At 35.2% G+C, this 14,298-nt stretch overlaps 1 long non-coding RNA gene across 1 annotated transcript in view; it reads right to left on the bottom strand.

Moving 5' to 3' along the window:
- The window catches only part of LOC123784343 (uncharacterized), a 309,802-nt gene that overhangs the window by 96,838 nt on the left and 198,666 nt on the right, over positions 1-14,298 (bottom strand). The window contains exon 2 of the long non-coding RNA XR_006777431.2: positions 13,841-14,004. This is a non-coding gene — a long non-coding RNA (uncharacterized LOC123784343). The remainder of the gene's footprint in view (positions 1-13,840; positions 14,005-14,298) is intronic.

Below are 14,298 nucleotides of genomic sequence, written 5' to 3'. Positions count from 1 at the left end.
AGATCTACGCCCTGTTAAATCTGTGTTGAACTTCTGACATTCAGAATTAGATTTTAAAAAATTGTGTTGTTTAAGCTGCTAAAAGTATGATATTGTCACAGCAACAATGTAAAATGAATACACCCTCTTACCATGGCTTCTGCTCCCACACTGCAGCTACAGAATAATACGAGCTATCGTGTAGTAGTATACATTGAGCATCTTCACTGTGCAAGGAACCCAAAATTTATCATCTTAGTTCTCACAAATCTCTGCAAAAAAAATCCCTGGATTTATGAATGAAGAAATTAAGCCTATGTAAATTAAATTGCCATCAAGTAATAGTTGAGCAAAGATTTTAACATAGGTATTTCTAACTTCTTTCAAAGTCTGAAAACTTCCCACTATATCTGCTGTCTCTTAATCTTGCTTTAGTTGAATTACTCAGACAACTGTATGAATCATCACTAGATAAGAACTAAAATCAGTAACTGTGTAGCTATATGTGATTCACTAGAAACAATCCATAACTTTCAGTAATTAAATAAATTAATTTTTATAGGATATAGTGACAAAAATCTGTGTAGATAGAAATTGAACAAATGTGTAACTGTCCTTTGAAGGCTATACTTAGGCTTTGGATTCATGCATTATTATTTGTGCTGAACCAAAGTAATTATTTCAATTTCTTAACAAATGACCAGAAAGGTCAAACTTATGGCCCAAATGCTGTTTTACACTACCACATGTTCTTTTACAAGAAGGAGAATGTTCTTTCCTAGCTGATAGAGTACGCATATATCTCCTTCAGAAAGATGTACTACTATGATTACATTAGAATAATAATCCACTGTTTTCTTTTTATCAACAAGGTATCCCTCATGCATTATTTTATCTGCAAGGAGTATTTCCTAGTACTCTTCTGTCTTCTGGTGTTATTACCTGGTAAACCTGCAAACCTTGCTCTATAATCTGTGATACTGCTCTGTATTTTCCCTTTACACTTCTCGTTCCTTTGCTGGGGCTGGGCCGGGGAGCTGGCCAAGGGAGAGATACCAGTGCAGTCTTTATTTTTGCTGAAAGCAGTACAGATAGCTCCGATTAAAAGTCAAGCACTCATGTTTCCAACAACATCACTGTTTTCCGACAGCTGACTCAAATAGCTCAGCAGGCACTTTAAGTACCATCTTGCCAGGTATGCGATTTTCACTTGATATGTAATTCAGATTTTGGCCTCTCACTTCCTTAGCTGTCAGAATGCAGGCCTCCAAGAGCAGCAGATTGCTCAGATCCTGGAGGGAAAGGACTGCCGCCCATTCTTCAACAGACCATTAAAGCGAGTCCCATCTGGTAGACTTGGTAGCTTTCTATGTTCCTGTATGAAGCAGGATGGGAGGACATTAGAGTGGTGGCAAAATTAATGAGGATTTAGTGAGGAGAATGAACTTTTTAATGATAATTCAGAACTAACCAGAAATGTTTACTTCTGCTGTATAAATAAAATTTTAGAATGAATTGAAATTTAAATTAAAACAAATTCTTATTCTTATTATTGAACATATACATTTAAAGAAAATGTTTATGGTGATTAAATTTATTCTACTTGTGTTAGGCCAAAAGAAACATGTATTATAATTTTTTTCAATATCTTTGATTAAAGGCTCTCTTTTTACTTGACTCCAGAAGGTTAAAATTTATTATTCAAATGTAAATGTTTTATAACTGGCATATATTTAAAAATACAAACAAATTTTTAAAGTCTGTTTTTGATACTCAGGGAAGGGCTGAAATTTTTGAGTGTCAATATGGAGTCCAAGAAATAGACCAACTCTTTCCACCATGTAAAGACAAAAGTAATTACTATGTCTTGCGATGTGTTTATATAGGTATGAGAATACCCAAATCCTTCTTTTCACAAGATGTTAGCTATATTTGAAAATCATCAAGCTATTTTGGAAGATATACAAATTCTTCCAAACTCCAAAGCTCAAATTTATTTTTGAAAATGAAGAACCAAGATTTGCAAGGTTACATAATACACAAATATTTTCAATTTACCAAGAGTAATTTATAAGAAAGGAACAACTAAATCATCATACTTTAATATTGACTTTATCATATTTCAGAATTGTGTTTTTTCAACTGTCTCGCCAAACAGAATTTAAACTCTCAAGGCAAAGGTCTCACCCTGGTATCTTCCTAATAAAATGGCTTCCTTGCATAAGGAGTCAAAAAGAAAAAGGAAACTACAACAACAGCTATTCTGCTGCTCATGCATAAACACTTCTAGATCTCCCAGGCCCAAATACTTTTGAATCAGATAACAAGCTCCCACAGCTGTGTGCTATTTTGTCCACATTCTTCTTGGAAATCACCACTTCATCACCACTGTCTTCTTGGAAATTCTCCATCATTAAGTCCTCATGGTGTTTATCTTGCTTGTCTTCAACCCAGGAACCATCGTTTTGCCTAGCCTGGTTTGCACTATGGATTTAAAATCTGATCGTCTACCTGCTGCCAATCTGGCATCCTCCAGCACATTGCATTGACATTTGTTTCTCAGAGTTTCATGATGCATAACTCCAACTTTTGATGTCATTACACTGCCCAAGTCCCTGAGGACACTCTACATCCAGACCCCTCATGTCTGGTGAAAAGAAACGATGTACTGAAAACTCATGTTGATGTTTTCATTTGCCTTAATGGCTTTGTGAGTGAGTAAATTGGAAAATAATGTTCCTAATGTACTGTTGTTAGGAGGATGTTTAATGGGGTAACACAGGAAATATCTCAAGAGAGACTCTATGTTCAGGTTAGGCCCCAAAATGTAAGTGACTCTTTCTGCCAAAGACACCAGAGTAAAACACCATCATTCCTAGGGCGAAAAGAAGGCAGATTGTTGTCAGGATATGCAGGGACAGAGAGGGCTCGAATTTGAAAATGAAAAAGCCATTCTTGCAATAATAAGGTAGGCAGACAGTAGGTTCAGGAAAAGTTCTTTGCTTCCCTTTCAACTTCCTGCTTATACAAGGCAGAGAGTTATTAAGAGAGATTCCTCATTACCTAAGAAACTTATCTGCATAATAGAACAACCTCTGATTTCCAAACATCTCCTTTCACCTTTTTGCTAATGGTCTTTCCCTCCTTTGTATCCTCAGACCCCTACACTGTTCCTTAGCTTATATAAGCATCAGGTTGCCTGAATGTCTTTGGAATTTCCATGTCTGTGTGGATTCCTTATACATATGCTATTAAATTTTATTTTTCTCCTGTTGATCTGTCTCATGTCAATTTGATTCTTAGTCCAACTAGAAAGATCTTGAAGGTTGACAATTTTTCCTCCCCAACAATATAATTAGTGAGATTTAAGATCTGGAAATTCAGACCAAGAACTAGTAATGAGAACCAATCAAGGAGTAGAAGGTTTGAGGCAATAAAGAGGAATATATCGTTCCTGGAAGAAGAAAAAATTGGATGCAGAATCTTTTATCTATATGGCTTAAATTTCTCTAATAAAAAATCACCAGGGCCCCTGGGTGGCTAAGTTGGTTAAGCATCTGACTCTTTATCTCAGCTCAGGTCATGATCTCAGAGATATGAGATCAAGCCCCACATCAGGCTCCATGCTCAGCGTGGAGTCTGCTTGGGATTCTCTCTCTCTCTGCCTCTGCCCCACCCCATTCACTCTCTCTTTCTCAAAATTAAATAAATAAATAAATTCTTAAAAAAAAAAAAAAGGTCACCACAATTTTATAACCAGAATTCCACAGTAAATCCTTTATGAGTTTTATATATAATTATGCTCAAATTCTCTGTATAGCAAAATATAGAATTCACACTCTAAATTGTTGGATTCAATCACTTTCAACCAATCCTTTTCTTGGCATCAAGTAAGTTGTTGTACATTCTTGGGATGCTGTATAATGGTGTGTGTCTCAGGAGTTCCTTCTGGGGGATCACAGATCTGATTCCAATACTTACTATTGGAGGTGAGGGAAAACAGCAAAAATGAGCAAACAAATGTAGATAAGTGATATTCCTAAGGAAACGATGCCTTTAAAAAGCTTAGTTTCCTTTGTGTCTAGAACACACTGAGAAGGGAATAATCCCTTTTCTGCTCCCAACATAGCATCATCGTTACACAACAGTAAGCATGCAAGCCCATGAAGATGAAAACACTGGGATGGTAGCTTCACATACCCTTTGTAGCGTGTGTTGTTGGTAAGATCTTGGGCTTTGGGATGAAGCTGCCTGGGTTGGAATCCTAGTATTGCTTGCTTTTATTTTTGTCATTAGTGAGGATAACCTATACCTAGTTTTGTTGCAGATGTTGTCTGTCTGTTTATTTTTACAGGGCAATTAGAGAGATTCGAAAACTACCTCTCTACAGCTACCATCTTCCCAGAATCCCCTTTGTTTATTTTTGAAAAGGAGAAATTATCTTTCTTAGATACATTCTTTCTTATCAAAATAAACATAGCATGTTGATTATTTTAAGAAAAATTTGGGGGGGGGTAAAGTCTGGTAACCAGACATTTTTAATGATATTTAAATTTTTATGTCATAAACTTGTGCATGTGTGTGTCTATGGGTGTTCACCTGCCCTGTCTAGTTGCTTTTGAAAGGTAAGAGTCTACAGGCATCAGCTGACTGGACTGCAGGACCTGAGGGACAGCAGGCTTTTGTCTGGGGCTGAGGACAGCTTCCTCAGGTGGTAGAAACCACAGTCAAGAGTTGCTTTGCTATACTGGGCCATGAGATGCCCAGGGTCAGTTTTGGGCACACATACCATGGCACAGTCTTACCTACATATTGAGGCAAGAGATTATGTCATAAGTTTTGAATTTCTTTATTCTCTTTCACCCTGGAAAGAATTTGAAATATTTGAACACAGGACATTTTGTTGAGCTATCATTTTATAAATTATTCCAAGTTTAGATTTCTCTTTACAAATATATTATAATGGACATATTATAACAGATATATGGTTAACGCTTGAACAACCTGGGGATTAGAGGTGCTGACCTCACACAGAGTTGAAAATCCACATATTACCTTCTTTATTTTTAAAGATTTATTTATTCATTTGAGAGAGAGAGCACGAGTGGGAGGGGCAGAGGGAGAAGGAGAGAAAATCTCAAGCAGATTCTGCACTCAGCATGGAACCCAAAGTGGGACTCAATCCCACAACATTGAGATCAGGACTTGAACGGAAACCAAGAGTTGGCTGCTTAACTGATTGGCCACCCAGGCCCCCACACAAATAACTTTTAACTCTCCCAAAATTTAACTACGAATACCTATTAACTGAAAGAATTACTAGTAACATAGCCAATCGACACATATTTTGTATATGTATTATATGCTGTATTCTTATAATACAGTACACTAGAGAAAAATATTAGTAAGAAAATCATATAGAAGAGAAAATACATGTACAGGACTGCACCTTATTATTGAAAAACATTTACATATAGATGGACCTATGCAGTTCAAACCTGTGTTGTTCAAGGGTTGTATTAAAATCTATAAACATGCATTATTTGGATAAAAATGCCCCTGACATTTTTTGGAATAAGAACACCAAATAGAAAGCAACAACAAGGAAATAAAGATTATGAATTTATAATAACAAAGATGACCCAAGACCAATACTGCTATTGAAAGAGCTTATAAAACAGATACCCAGTAACATATATCTCCCATAAATTATCACATATTATCAATAGTATGGAGCTTTAGATTAGTCCTTTCTTAGTTTTGTTTGTCCTTACAGTAGTAACAGAGGTAATTTTCTATTAAATTAAAATAAGCTGTAGGCACTTCTTCATGGATCATAGTACGCTTTAATAATAAGGTCTATTACTGTTAACGGGGGAGAGCGATTCTACCAGATGACAAACTTGATGCATCCCTTGGTGCTCATTTATAGTGGTTAAATGGGATTTAGTGAATTGTTAACAAACTGGTATAATATGTATAAATGTATTTTATTACCACTCTTGAGATAAAAATATTTTGATAAATTGAATTTCTAATATTTCATCTCCTCTAATTCAAATATTACTTTGTCAGTAATTAACTCAAAAATAAAGAGGCAAGGTTGAAATGAGATAGCTTTCGATGCTTAATAGAGAAGGACCTACTCATAATTAGAGCTAAACAAGATAGAATGCCATACTTAAAAATGTAGTGAGCTTTCTTTTATCAGAGGCAAGAAAACAAGGCTACAAAATGATAAAAATGTAGAAAAGATTCACATATCTGATAGAAGTTGAACAAGATGTCTTTAATATTACATGTGAATCTGGACTGCTAGTATTTCATGGCCATGTTTGAATCCGTATCAAGATTTTGTGTCTAGGACAGTGCTGTATACTTTACCAATGTAGTTATAATTGCAAAGTTACTTTTTTGCCATAAATGTAATATAGGTAAAGTAAGACATTTACATGGTAACAAGAAATCAAGTAATACAAATTATAGCAAAAATGAAATTATCTGGCCTTTATCCTCATTCCCATCTCCTCAATGTCAGATCTAATCATCACTGTTTAATATTTTTAGTTAACCAAAATCAGAATAATATGCTTATGTCTATAATCTTTATTATATTTAGATATATTGTTCTCTTTCCAATGAAAATAATGAATTCATAACCATTACTTGTCTCCTGCTCCCATCTTCCATTTAAGTTGTTATAATTTAATTCTATTTGCTACCCTCTGTTTCAGTTCTAAACTGTAGTTAGTGTCCCAACAATTTTAAACAAACTTTACTCTCCACTTTCACACTTGAATAAATGAAGACCTTAACTTCCTTCTTTTTACTTGTATACCATCAGAGCTTATAGTATTTATATTCTGTTCTGCTACTGTAATGAATTCTTCTGTGCTTTGCCTATAGATTCTAAAAATTGAAATTCAATAAACTCTGCTTTCAATTGGGTATTTTTTTACACATCATACACTAGAACTACATAAAGTAATTGGGCTAGAAGAACAAAAATATGCTATTCTTGTGCCATTCAAAGGAGAATATTGCAAGTTTCAATGTCAAATAGATTTATTTATTCTTACAATTGCTCCAAATTATGCTGATTTGGGAGATTCAGTTTCCCTTACACTCACTGTAATCAATACTATTTTTCTTTTTCATGGGAAGCAAACTGGATTGGAACTGAAAACTATGTATTTTTTAATATGTCACGGTAAAATCTGTTTGCTCTCCTTCCAAAAGAAATATTGTACATTTTATAACGAGGGGCCAGTAAGATAAAAAGGAACGAAAATCATGTAAAACACCTTATTTTATCCAAATGTTATGTTTGTGTTCTTTTTAAATTTCCTACTAAAGAATAGAGAGGGATCGGCACAGTGACACTGTCTCAAATGTGGTCATCGAGCTGTGATTGGATATTATGGCTCATAATTTATACCCCAGGGAATAGCAAAAGATTAGAATAATTTCTCCATTTTAAAGAGTTCCCTGTAGACCGCACAAAGCTTTGTGACAGGTTAAGGGCAAACTCCTTGGTATCCCTTGAAGACCACCGGAGTCTGGCCACTTGGTACTTTTTCCTTAGCAAACAAGATATCAAACAATACAGATAATATCATAATGTTGCCTAATATTTGTGGCTGAAACTATCATGTTCACTTATATACATTTGCTCCTACAGTTCGGTTCGCTAGGGAACTCAATGAAACGTGGGTAGAAGTGACAGATAGCCCTTCTAGGACAGGGCCCTAAAATGTCCTGCACTTTCTATTTCCCATGTTGATCATTAAAAATCAAGAACTCTGAAACTGCAGAGCCACTCAATGCAAGGACCATGGTTCTCAGGGTCACTATTTACAGAAAGCACACAGAAGGGCAACTTGACCAGCATTCATCTGTGATAAAACCAGACATAAATTTGTATCGTGTTAAAAGTCATGAGACTGCAGGGTTTATTACGGTAGTATATATTAGCCTATCCTGACTTGCATATCATTGTTTTATGAAGAAACAATGGTACACTTGACTGGTCTCTGTTTCTTGGTGTCTTGAAACTTCTATCATGTGTATTTTTAAAGAACCAAAATAAAACATAGCTCAGAAAGTTATTTATACCTGATTGTAATGCAAATTTAATCTGCTTTGTATTTGGACCAAGTCTTCTTATGGAGATGTTTATCTAGAGTTTTCATCTTTTGTTAACAAAAATATATTATGATTTCTTCATTATTATTAAGATATTCCATCTTCTTTTTTTTAATGTTTTTTTTATTATATTATGTTAGTCACCATACAGTACATCCCTGGTTTCTGATGTAAACTTCGATGATTCATTAGTTGCGTATAACACGCAGTGCACCGTGCAATACGTGCCCTCCTTACTACCCATCACCAGCCTATCCCATTCCCCTACCCCCCTTCCCTCTGAAGCCCTCAGTTTGTTTCTCAGAGTCCATAGTCTCTCATGCTTCATTCCCCCTTCTGACTAACCCCCTTTCTTTATCCCTTTCTTCCCCTACCGATCTTCCTAGTTCTTATGTTCCATAGATGAGAGAAATCATATGATAATTGTCTTTCTCTGCTTGACTTATTTTACTTAGCATTATCTCCTCCAGTGCCGTCCATGTTGCAGCAAATGTTGAGAACTCGTTCTTTCTGATAGCTGAGTAATATTCCATTGTATATATGGACCACAACTTCTTAATCCAGTCATCTGTTGAAGGGCATCTCAGTTCCTTCCAAAATTTAGCTACTGTGGACAATGCTGCTATGAACATTGGGGTGCATATGGCCCTTCTCTTCACTACGTCTGTATCTTTGGGGTAAATACCCAGTAATGCAATGGCTGGGTCATAGGGTACCTCAGTTTTTAACTTTTTAAGGGACCTCCACACTGTTTTCCAGAGTGGCTGTACCAACTTGCATTCCCACCAACAATGTAGGAGGGATCCCCTTTCTCCACATCCTCTCCAGCAATTGTTGTTTCTTGCCTTGTCTATTTTTGCCATTCTAACTAGCATAAGGTGGTATCTTAGTGTGGTTTTGATTTGAATTTCCCTGATGGCTAATGATTTTGAACATTTTTTTCATGTGTCTGTTAGCGATTTGTATGTCATCATCTTCTTAAATACAAGGTTTATTTAACAGAATATACTTCCTTCCTGAAGGCATACTTCTGTGAGCCCTTTTGTTATAATTCGTGGGATTTCACTATAATTTAGACCAACTGATTTTTAGCTTTTCTATGTCTGCTGAACAGCTGTCATTTCAAGTATTCTTTTTTTTTATTTTTTTTTTATTTTTTAAGATTTTATTTATTTGACAGAGACAGCAGCGAGAGAGGGAACACAAGCAGGGGGAGTGGGAGAGGAAGAAGCAGGCTCCCAGTGGAGGAGCCTGACGTGGGGCTTGATCCTGGAACACCAGGATCACGCCCTGAGCCAAAGGCAGACGCTTAACAACTGAGCCACAAAGGCACCCTCAAGTATTCTTTTCAAAGTTTAGATCCTCTGTTTCCACACATACTATGTTTTTTTTTTCTTTTAGTACTCCTTTTGTATTTTTCTAGATAATATCCTTAATAGTTTTTAAGAAAATATTCAAAGGAGATACACTTTTTGACTCCTTGTGTTGCTAAAATTATTATTAATTTCACAAATTATGAAGGGCTTGCATAGGTTCAGAATTTTAAATTCAACATCATTTTCCTCAAATCTTTGACAGCACTGTTCTACTGACTTGGTATCCACTGTCATAATCACTGGTCTATTATATTCTAAATGCTCTTCTTTTGGAGGTAATCTGTTCTTGTTCTCTGGAAGCTTTTTAGAGGCTTTCTTTAGCATTAATATTCTATAATTTCCCAATGACATGTCTAGTGTTAGGCAATTAAAGTTTATTTTGCTCAGCACTTGGTAGGTTCTTTTGAACCTACCTACCTTTGTTTGAACCTTCCTTTCTTCAGCTCTGTAAAACTGTCTTCCATTTTTCTTGGATGATTTCCTTTTCTACATTTCTTGGTTCCTCCAGAACACCTCCTAGATATACATTTAATGTCATGAATTGATGATTCGTATCTTATTTTCTTTTTCTATATATCCATGTTATTAACTATGGTATGATACTACCTCCTCAAAAAGTATATATATAAATATATATATACACACATATATACATATATACACATATACATATATATATATGTATATATATTTTTTAAGTAAGCTCTAGGCTCAATATGGGGCTTGAACTCATGATCTCAAGATCAAGAGCTGCATGCTGTACTGATCCAGTCAGCCAGGCACCCTAAAATATGTTTTTTTTCTTAAAATAAATATGAACATTCTGCCTTTCTCATCTCCAAACGATTCAGAATTACTGAGATTTTATCCTTTTTATTTTTTTAAAGATTTTATTTATTTATTTATTTATTTATTTATTTATTTATTTATTTACTTATTTATTTATTTGACAGAGAGATAGAGAGCACGCACAAGCAGGGGGAGCGGCAGGCAGAGGGAGAAGGAGAAGCAGACTCCCCACTGAGCAGGGACCCTGATGCAGGGCTCCATTCCAGGACCCTGAGATCATGACCTGAGCCGAAGGCAGGTGCTTAACTGACTGAGCCACCAGGCATTCATTATCCTGTCTTTTAAAACATGCTTTAAAATATATAAAAATTACTACCTTCATAGCTTTTTAACCCACATGTAAAAATGCTTCATAAATAACTTTTTGAAATAGGTCAAACTAAATTGATTTTAAATTTACCTTTTCATCTATTTTTACTACATTTTCATTTTTTCCTCTAATACTTAAACCTCAAATTCTGGGAAAAATTCATAAGGGACATATATGCCTGTGGAAAAGGGTTCTCACACCACTGGATCATAAACCAGAACTTTCAGAAACTACCAAACTCTCTCAATCAGTTGGGACTATTGAATGTATTATATGGTAAAGCTCAGGAAGAAAGCTGACCGTTAGGGCCCGTCTTTCTTCCTGGAATCTCTCACTGATAGTAGATGCTCAGTCTATGCTCCCAACAGTCAGAGATTTCTATGTGAAAACTTCTTCTACATGCATCATTATGCCTCTAAGATGGGAGTATATCCCAGGTAACATTGTTCAGTTTTGGCATATACCTGCATATGTTTTTGCATTTGTATCTTAGACCTAACTAATAAGTTTCTGTGGCACTAAGAACATACCTTTTACCTTTGTTATTTCTGCATTTTCCCAGAGTCTAGTTTCAAACATGTGTATACAAACACACAGACATATATATTTATTTATTTATAAACACTTAGTGGGCGCCTGGGTGGCTCAGTCGTTAAGCGTCTGCCTTCAGCTCAGGGCATGATCCCAGGTCCCTCGTATCGAGCCCCGCATCTGGCTCCCTGCTCCACTGGGAGCCTGCTTCTTCCTCTCCTACTTCCCCTGCTTGTGTTCCCTCTCTCGCTGGCTGTCTCTCTCTCCGTCAAATAAATAAACAAAATCTTAAAAGAAAACAAAAAAAATACTTTGATGACTATGGAAGGAGAAGCTATGTTATGGTCATCAATGCTAACGTGGTAAGGGAGCTCTTGCATATGCCCTGTGAGCATTAGTTCGGTGTTTAACTCCACAGTGTAGTTCAGGCTTACAGTGTGCCACTTACTAGCCTCTATGATTCACAAACGGCTGTTTCTTTATTTACTGATTTCTATAATTTCTATTATTATTTATATATAATAAATAAATATACTTATTAAATATAATAAATCTATTATATTTATATATATTTTTATGGCTCATTCTCTCCATTCATTCTTGCTTCTCACAACATCTCTCGGTTTGGAGAGCACTGTCTGCCATCTGCTCTCAGCTGAGCCAGCTTCTTGGCTTGCTCTCACTGATGACTGTTAGCCTCCAACTTTTTTATCTACACTGCCACATATGCATTTCTACAGTAGGCTTCATTAAAGCAAAAGGTCCTAAAATTTCACATTTACATTAGGTACAGTTATAAAAAAAAAAAAATCACTCTTCTATCCCCACTGGGCAATGTGAATGCTATCTTATAAAAGCAAAAAAAAAAAAAATTTGTTTTCCCAAGAATCCCTTTGGCATTCACATTTCACATGGGTAGCAATTAGTAGTGAGTACTGTGGTATAAGCAAGGCATTGACACAGAAACAGAGAAACAGACAAGCACTGGGAGCTGAGGCCTTTGTCCTTTTGGGGTGTGTGTGTGTGTGTGTGTGTGTGTGTGCGCGCGCACGCGCACGCACACCTTCAAATATCTTCCTCCTCTAATTGAAGAGGGCTTATGATGGTGGGTAGAGGGGTCTTCAATAAATAATTTGAAACTTTCTGACTAAGCTAAGAACATAATTTATGCTATTTCAAGTGCATATTATAGTTAGCTCCAATTTAAAGTTCATTTTATGATAACTGTCTAGTTTATACTTCTATGAGATAAAATATAGAATCATTAAGTAGAAAATATAAAATGACATCATTTTCATCAGCTTCTACTTAAATAGAAATTCTATCCAGGTCAAGTTCCTCAGGTTCAGAGACTATAGAAGCAACTATTTATTTACAATAGTGCAAGTGATATGTAAAATTTAAAGAGAAGACCTACTATAAAACATTCATAACTTGAAATATCCTTTTTTACTAATAGCTAATAATTAATAAAAAAAAAAACAAGCCTGTAGTTTTGTAAAGCAAGAACTATTTAGGACTTACTAGCTACATGCATAATAACCCTAGAAAAAAGAAACCCAAAGAACTCTTATTTACATGCATTATAAATGAGAATGTAAAACCTGTCTATAAATCAGGCTTTGAATTTTACTATAATTGTGCTTTTCAAAGTAGATAATTAAATTGCTATGTCTTTGGGAAAAGGTCGGCTTGTTGGGATAGCACAGATTAATCTCTCTAGGGCATTCGCTCTTAATAACCATGAATTGCAGTTTCATAAGCTTGAAGGCTTGGCAAGATTTCATCCAGCTTAAAATACTTTGAAAATGACAGAAATTCACTAAGAAACACTCTAATAGTTTTATTTAATCACCAATTAACCTGCATAAGCACCTTTGTGTTATCATCTACCAGTTAACCTACACTATGATCAGATATTTGGGAAAATGAGAACATGAAGCCTCCTGGGTTTCTTTGTTCATTCCTATGTTTGGCTTGGTGTTGGTGCCCTGAGCTAGATGTAAAGGGCAAAAGATATGAACTTAGGTTCAGACAGAATAAAACCTCTAATTCTATAAATTATTATTGAGTACCTGTCATCTGATTTTGCATTTCTATTATAATGTTTCCATGCTGTACCTTTGTAAAAATTACTACATAATTTCTAGGACAACTTTTAAGAGAGTTCCAAAAGAACCTTTCTAAAATACAATGACAAAATCTATGTCTCTGAAAGTAAAATTAAAGTTTTTTATTGCAAAAATATCAGTCTCGAGCCCTCCTAATGAGAGGAAAGAAAAAGATAGCTAATTTGATACTGAATTATGCAACATGAATATTCTCATGTTGATGGGATTATCCAGCATTCCATTCACATAGGCTAAAACAAAAAGAATAAATTGATGATAAACTATAGGTGAAATAGGCCATTTTTTAAAGCATAACTGTTAGAGACATAAATACAATTGTGCATTGTTTTAAAGTTGTGAGCCTAAACTTCACTAAATTCCACAACATACTCTTGAATTACCAGAAGAATATTGAATCTCAGTAGGAGATCATATAGTTGCTGCTAATGTATGTTTGATGATTTTTTTTTCAAAGCTTACCTAATGGCAACTGGGATCTCCATTATCTAAAATAAGGACTCTTGTACTAAAATGAATACCTGTTTGTAGATCGTCCTTCCTGACCATGAAGGAGCTTGTGCTTTCTAGTAACATTCTCCGAGTTCTCTGGGGTATTAAAGATGATTTTCCTTGTCTTGATATTTGAAGAAAGGAGTCTTCTCCTTGCCCTAATGCCTTCGATGTATGTGTTGGCATCAACAATCTGGAATTGTGAGGGAAATGTTTTTAAAACCTTGGTACAGGAAAGCAGCAAAATGGAGACTATTTCTAAGAGAAAAATCACATTTTTTTAGTAATCTTAATTATCAAGTTTCATAACAACAATAAAAAATATACTTGTAATTGCTTTCTTCTCTGAGCTAGTAAGGGCCCCTTTCTTGGCTTGCTTAAATTATAATTTAATTGTAAATAATTTTGTTAATTGGCGTTTTATTTAATCATCTTACTTTGTGAGCAATGACTGTTGAATGTTGTATTATAAAAGTTTAAAAATTAA

Source organism: Ursus americanus, chromosome 4 (assembly GCF_024610735.1).
Source record: "Ursus americanus isolate L20-20 chromosome 4, mUrsAme1.1.p, whole genome shotgun sequence".
NCBI classification, from domain to species: Eukaryota; Metazoa; Chordata; class Mammalia; order Carnivora; family Ursidae; genus Ursus; species Ursus americanus.
This window is presented reverse-complemented; position numbering and strand designations above follow the sequence as displayed.